The following is a 7117-nucleotide window of genomic DNA, read 5'->3' as shown; positions in this document are numbered from 1 at the left end:
GAGCTGAAAGTTCAGCCTTAAAAAATAAACCAGTGTGAGGCAGATGCCAGCCGGGGAGCATTTCATCGGGGCTGGGTGGGATGGGGGTTGCAGCAGAAGCTGTCGCACATCCCTTGCGCAGGCATCGCTGGTGGCGGCAGTGGGCACAAACGCTGCCGGCTGGCATGAGCCACGCGCCCTCCATGCATGGAAACTGCTGCGCGTCTCGCAGGGCAGCGCTGCTCTCCAGCCCCACTTGCTCCGTGTGGTTTAGTGGGCTCCGACGCCCCTCATCCTGCTCGGACAGTGACGGTAGTGCCGACCTTTGTATTACTTGAGGCTTCAGGACGCCTACGGGTGGAAAAAAGCAATGGGGGGGGGGGGGGGTGTGGAACCACCCAGACGCACACACGGTACCCAAGCAGAGCCCTGCTCTCCTTTCCACTGGTTGCTGGCTCGGCAATGACTAACGGCCTGAGCCCAAGCTGGAAACTGCGCTAAAACACGCTGCATCAGAGCCACCAAGAGCCATGGGGGCCACCAGCCCGCGTCCTCGGGGTGCTGGTGGCACAAACTGCCCCGAGCCCGCTCCCCGTGTCCCTCCCCGCCGAGCAGCCCCTGCACCGCTGGGGAAGGAGGATGCATGCGGGGAGGGGGGGGCTGCTGGCACCCTGAAGCCGGGCTTTACCCTGGGCAAGCACCTGTACCGGCCACCCCATGCAGCGGGTGGGCTGAGCTGCGGGGTGCCGGGGCCAGGCAGAGCCGCCGCCGCTGCAGTGGTGGTGGGGCTGTGCCATGCCGAGGTGGGTTGCCAGAGAAAAAGAGCGGCTCTGGGAAGGCACCGCGTTCTGCAGGCAGGGCTGCTCAGCCTGGCTGTAGCCTGCTGAGCATGATGAGTCACCTCACGCTGGTATTTCCAGCGCTCTAGGGCTTGGTTTGCAAGTGGATGCCATGGTTGGTGTGTTCTAAGCTTTGGCATTGTAGAGGCACAGGGAAGATCAAGTCCCAGGTCATTGGAGCACGCCTAGGACACTGATTTACGCAAGTGGAGCTGCTGTCCCCAAACAGCAACTCCTGGTAAAGCTAACCATCCACATCAGCAGCCAAAAAAACCCAAAGACTGACAAGCAGCATTAATACCAGGCTGCATCAGATTGGTCAGCTGGAGGCTGCTGAATACAGCCCTGGCAGCTGGTGGGGCCAGCTTGCTCCTAACGGCAATCGGGGACAACTGAAGTAGGAGGACGAACCCCGGTACCCACGGACTGTGCGGTGCCTGTTGGGGTCAGCCTGGCTCTCGCGCCCTGCCGAAGCGCTGCAGTGGCCTGTGTGCGCCACGGCCACCCGAGGAGCCGGTTGGCCGGTGGCTCCTTCACCCCCCGGCGGCTGCCAGGTGTGGGCAGCCCCAGCGGCTCAGGCTGCTCGTGCAAGCCTGCTGCACCGCGGCTGCAGAGGGACCTGCTGGCCCCGTAGCACATAGGTCCAGCGGGAATGGAGCAGTAAGGTAAGGACGGAGCACCCTGCCCATTGCAAGCAGCGCAGCCACCCGAAGAGGTGCAGGTGCCCTGAAGCCTTCACGGGCTTCCAGGACAGCGACAAGGTGAGTGGGGCTGGGTCTGCGGGCACTGCCGGCTCAGCCAGCTGTGGGGTGAGGATGGGGGGGGCAGTGGGACCCAGCCCCACTGCCCGCAGCAGGGACAAGCCCGGGCAGCTCTGACAGCCACAGCCGTGCTTGCTAGAGGGAAGCGCCAGTGCACCAGTCATCCCAGGGCAAACAGGAGATCCGGGCACCATAACCTCACGTGTGACATCAAAGTGGCTGAGGTAGCACACGATGCAAATGAGCAATACCTCAGAGCTGGTGCCTAACCACAGCACTGCTGCTGCGTGTGCTGTGGGAATAATCTGAAGTTTCCCCTTTCTGAAGCTTCTTGCATGAACCCAGAGGCACTCTTGATTTCTCCCTCTGCTCCCTGCTTGCTCACTTGGTCCTGGTGCTCCTAACTCTTCTGCAGGAATGGCTGTGTGTCCTGTCCCTGTCCCCATCCCCCCCTTCCCCCCCTCCCCCCCAGCTCAGAAGCTGGCAGTTAATGGCTATTAATCACTAACAAGGAGGAATAAATGACAATAAAAGCTACCCACCAGCAGCGCCTTGTGCGGCCGGAGCAGCGGCAGGGCTCTCCCAGCTGCCGTGCGCTCCCTGGCTGCTCTCGTTTCTGAGTTCCTTTAATTATTTATTACTCCGGTACCAAACTTGGAGGAGTCTCAAACAGCGCATTAGTGCTTGTCACAGAGTCATCTTCTTGGCTTTTGCTGCTCTTTCTGGTTTATTCTGCAATGTTTTCCCACAGTGGCAAGTGTGAGAAAAGAAACAGTCCCTGGGCAGCGTCTGAGCTGACGCAGCTGGCTGCCGGGCTGGCCCGGGGCCACGCCAGCCATCGCGGCCTCTGCACACATTTTATAAGGACAAAATGCCCAGTGCCCACCTCAGCGTGCCCGGCAAAAGCCGGCGCGCGCTCAGAAATCCCCGAGCACCTCAGATAAGCTCCTCTCCCCCCCTTTAGCCCGTGGGCGACCCACGCGCGGGGCCGGTGCCCCGCGAGCTCTGCTGCCGGCCCCACAGAGCCGCCGTGCCCCGGCGGGGGGAATTCCTCGGCAGTTTAGCCACATCTTCGCGCTGTCCTTATCTGTGGTTTCTGCTCATTTCAGAAGTGAGCTTTCTATTTAAGGCACCTCCGCTTCAAGTCTAATTCCCTGCTGCCACCGCCAGCCAGGAGCCCACCGCTCCCCATCGCCGCTGCTGCTCCCCAGCTCGGTGCCCGGCCCAGTCCCCTCTCCGAGGGACGCATCCTGCTCGGCATGGGGGTGGCTGCTTTTCCCTTCCTCGTGGGCTACATCCAGCGACGCGCGTGTCCGCAAAAACCCAGGAGGATTTGCTGGTGTCTGGGGAAGCAAGCGCTCGATCTCCGCTTGCTTCTTGCTGCAGTTTTTTTGCAGCCCTTTTGGGCTCGGCCGCATCTCGGTGAGTTAGAGATCTGCAGGACGGCCAAAGAGCAGCGGAAATCTGTCGCCACCATGAATCCTGGCCAAGGACACGTTCAGGTCGTTCAGCTCGTCAGCGCCTCTGCCGTCTCCATTCCCAGCTGGAGCCGAGCCCCGGGGCAGAGGGGCAGGTCCTGCATCCCCTCCGCCCTCGTCCCCCAGCCCGGTGGTGGCCCGGTGACCTCCTGCAGTGGAAACGCTCCTCCAAGGCCTGACTAAGCCGCGAGACAAATGTCATCAAGACCGAGGAGGGAATCCTCCCATCCCGCTCATCCCGCATCGCAAGGCCACCGCCTGTCCCGGGGCCCGCGTTGGGCACCACAGCTGCCCTGGTGTTGGCAGCTAATTTCTTTTTTTTGGGGGGGGGTCTTATTTTGGTTTCGATTTTTTTTTTTTAACATAATTTTTTTAACTACGTAAAGGCTCATTTTCTCGCATCCCAAAGCTAGCTGCAAAGACAGGCTGTGCTGTTTGGCAGGGGGTGTTCCTGGCAAAAGGGGAAAGGAAAGCAACCCAAACAAAAGCCTGACAACAGGCAATGTTTCAACACAGCTCTACGGAGCAGTCTCCAGTCCCACACTGCTGGTTAGGGCCTTGCGACACGTGCAAGTAATCACCACCAATGTGGGAATACGATCCTGCTTTCAGGAACACAGGCAGCGTGTGGGAAGGGGCGGATTTCGCGGCCACACTCGGAGCATCTCCATTAACTTCCATGAAGATGGTCAGTGCAAAATACCACTGACCACACGGATGCCTGACAGAGCAGTTGCCATCAAGCTGCCCCCTCTCCGTGTGCTCATTTCCTGTGGTTTTCCTCCCTTGGACAACTTACACGCGGTAAATGAGAGCATGAGTCTCAGAGACACTCAAGATCCAGTAACTCATGGACTTAATGTTGCAGGAATCCGCAGGAAACCAGAGACATGCAAAGGCATCTCTCTCTGGAGCTGGTGCCAAACGGGCCCTGTGGCCTACCGCCGAGTGACGGCGCATGTACGCCCTGGCGCACAGGCTGCTTCAGCTCTGCTAGCAGCTTGTGCTGTTATTTATTTGAGCTAAATGAGCTGGCTTCCCAAACAGCAATCTCCACACATCCTTACCTCTTCTGCCCCCAGTAGGCTGCAGTCCAGCTCCCAGGAGCTTTAGTCCCACACACCCTCCCACCAAGTCTCCCTGTTGCACTGGAGCAAATCTTGTCAACAACGTGTCCACCAGAAGCACCAGAGTTCAGCCGAGACTGGGATCCCAGTATTTAGCAGCCTGTGCTGCGGCTGATTTCGAGATGGCGAAAGACGCAGGCAGGCAGCCTTACTAGCCCATCCGCCCCCTCTTTGCCAAGGCTTCCCAAAGAGTGGTAACACTGCTGGGGCAAATAGCAGTGATGAAGTTTGGATTAAATGGTGGCCAGGGGATTACCAAGAGACTCTTGACAGAAGAAGGCACCAGCTTGAAAAGAAGTATAAAAATATGTACTTAGGGGGCATCTCTGGATTAGGTCTCAGAAGCTGATGAAATTCCTCCTTGCCTGCTATCATTGTGGCCAGACCTCTCTCCCAGGAAATCAGCTTGGTTTCCTCCCTAGGGCTCAGCAGACCCAGCACAGGGAGAGAGGCACTGGCACTCCTTGCAAATGTGGCCTGAGCGTAAGATTTGCCCAAGAAATTTGGGAGCCACAAGCTGATGGTGGCCCACAGCCTGACCGATCACCAGAGAGCCGTGGCTCTGCTGCTCTCTGCTGATCTGACCCTTCAAGGCAGCTCAGGTTGGGCCTCTTCTGCCCCTTGGGCTCCCTTCTTAGACCTCAGGGGTCTCCCAGGAATGCATAAGCCTCTGGGAGGTTTTTGAAGGAGGGTTACAAAGATCTGGGGATTCAAGCATTGGTTGACCATTAGTTTTTTCACACTGTGCCTTGTGGTTGTCAGCTGCTCTGAGCTGGGCTCCCACAGACACACAGTCCACCCGAAAATTTCCAACCAACTCGAGCACTTTTGTTCTTTCCATCCTATATTCTGCACAAGTCATAGCAGTATTGATGGTATCGCTGCGTGGAGAGACATGACTGCACCCGCTCCCAGCACTACGCAGATGACTCCACCACGTTATCAGCTGAACTTTTCTGGGAATTTTTTTTTTCAGTCACCAAATACCAGAAGTTTTTTTTCCAGCCAAAATGCTGATTTCTCCACAGTTAAACTAACTGCAACAAACTAATACCAAACAAATACTAGAAAGCAAAGAGTGAGTGAATCCAAAGGGAGCTCTTCAAATGTTCCACCTGGCCTGATGAAACACCTCTGGACAGTGCTTTAAAAAGCCCCTTCTCACCCGTGCCACTGTGAGAGTGGCACGGCACAAGAGGGAGGTGAGCGTGTAGCACGGGAAAGCCACGGGTACTTTCTTTTCCAGTGCTAACCAATATCTCTAACCAGATCTACACTGATTTGGCAATAGGGTAGGCAATAACAGCACCAACGGTGCTTCATAAACATAAATATTATTCATCCATAATCGCAATTATTATGGTGCTCAGCTTGCCAGGAAGAACACAACCACAGAGAAATCAATGAAAAACGATTGGGAGAGAGACTTGGCCCTCGAGATGGGAAAAGGGGCCTGAAAAGCAAAGTGCTGCATGAACCATTTGTGATTTGATGGTGGCTTTGATACTGCCAGGCTGGGTCTCTTACAGGAACCCCCATGTCCAGCACCGAAGCAGGATGGGCCATCAGCTTTGAGGTGGCAGCCCGATTCCCCAGTGTGCCCCACTGGCTGGAAAGGGAGGCTCTGCCCTAGCTCCCCGCTAAGCAGCCCAGCCTGGAGAGCCACTGGCTCGCTCCTGATCGCAGCCTGGCCTGGCTTGGGCGGACATCGGGGAGCAAAGCCCCAGGGTTTGCACAGAAATAGATCCAGGTGCAGATGGATCTCCAACCACTCCCATCTTCAGAGCGGGCCTGGAAAATGTCCCAAACTAACTGGAGCTCATCGCCTGTAACAAAAAAGAAACCACCGCTTCCACCACAGCTGCCTTCAGTTGACCTAGTTGAGTCACGGGCAGACGGCGTACAAGCTAGAGACATCCTGCGCGGCGCAGGAGAAAAGGTGCTTCTGGCAGACTCTCCATGGGGCAGCGGCAAACTTGCTGGCTCTTGCCTTGCTTGAGTTTCAAAGGAAAGACATGCGGGTCTCAAGCCACCTCTACAAGTGTCTGAGCTGCCCATTGTCCCTCCGTGCTGCCCGTGTCCCAGCTGGTCCAGGAGCGGTGCAGCAGGACCTGCGGCACAGCCCGTGGGCGTCCAGGCTGAGCTGACCCCAAGCTATGGGGCAGGATGTGCTCGGGCCTCCTCCCGGAGGGTGCAAACCGGGGGCAGGCATGGGAGCGCAGTGCTGCCTGCCAGCAGCTGCCCCCACCAGATGGGCTGCAGCGTAGACAGCCTTTCCTAGGAAAAAATACAGCTCTATTATTATTCTTTGTGTTAAAGGTTGCTAGGAAGTGGGACAGACAGGCAAAAAGTAGGCTTCTTCTTCTGAAAAGTCTTCTTTTGTGTGCAAAGCTTTTTTTTTCAGGGAAGGGGACAAAAAAAAAAAAAAACCCAAAAAACCAAAAAAACCCTCAATGTGGGAGAGCTGGATGTGGTTTTGGTGTGTTGAGGATTAGGAAATAGCACCAGGACTTGACTCTGCAGGGAAGCTGTCCCTGAACGCAAGCCAGCGGGAAGCCAAGGCCTGAGGCAAGGTCTGCAGAGGCTGAGGCCAGGCTCAGCTCGTTATGGCATCGGGAGGAGCATCCCAGGGCCAGCTGGGGCCATCGGGGAGCTACAAAGGGAGCAGGGCCCAGGCTGGGCTTTGATGGGCTCTGCATCCCTGGTGGGGCAGTCTGCTGAGAGTGGTGCTGGGCAGCAAAGCTCTACCGCACCTCTTGGGGTGCCATGAATGGGGTTTTTCTCTGCACTGACTCAGGCTCCATGGCTGCGTCCCGTTGCAGCCATCTGCTTCCATGCAAGGTGCTGGATCTGGCCGCTCGCGGCCCCCTCCCTGCCTGGGGCAGCCGTGTGACCAGTCTGGAAGGGGGAGAAATGCTGCAAGAGCACAAGCT

The sequence above is a fragment of the Dromaius novaehollandiae genome, chromosome 8, assembly GCF_036370855.1.
Source record: "Dromaius novaehollandiae isolate bDroNov1 chromosome 8, bDroNov1.hap1, whole genome shotgun sequence".
Taxonomy (NCBI): Eukaryota; Metazoa; Chordata; class Aves; order Casuariiformes; family Dromaiidae; genus Dromaius; species Dromaius novaehollandiae.
The sequence above is the reverse complement of the archived record's forward strand: the minus strand, read 5'-3'. Positions refer to the sequence as shown.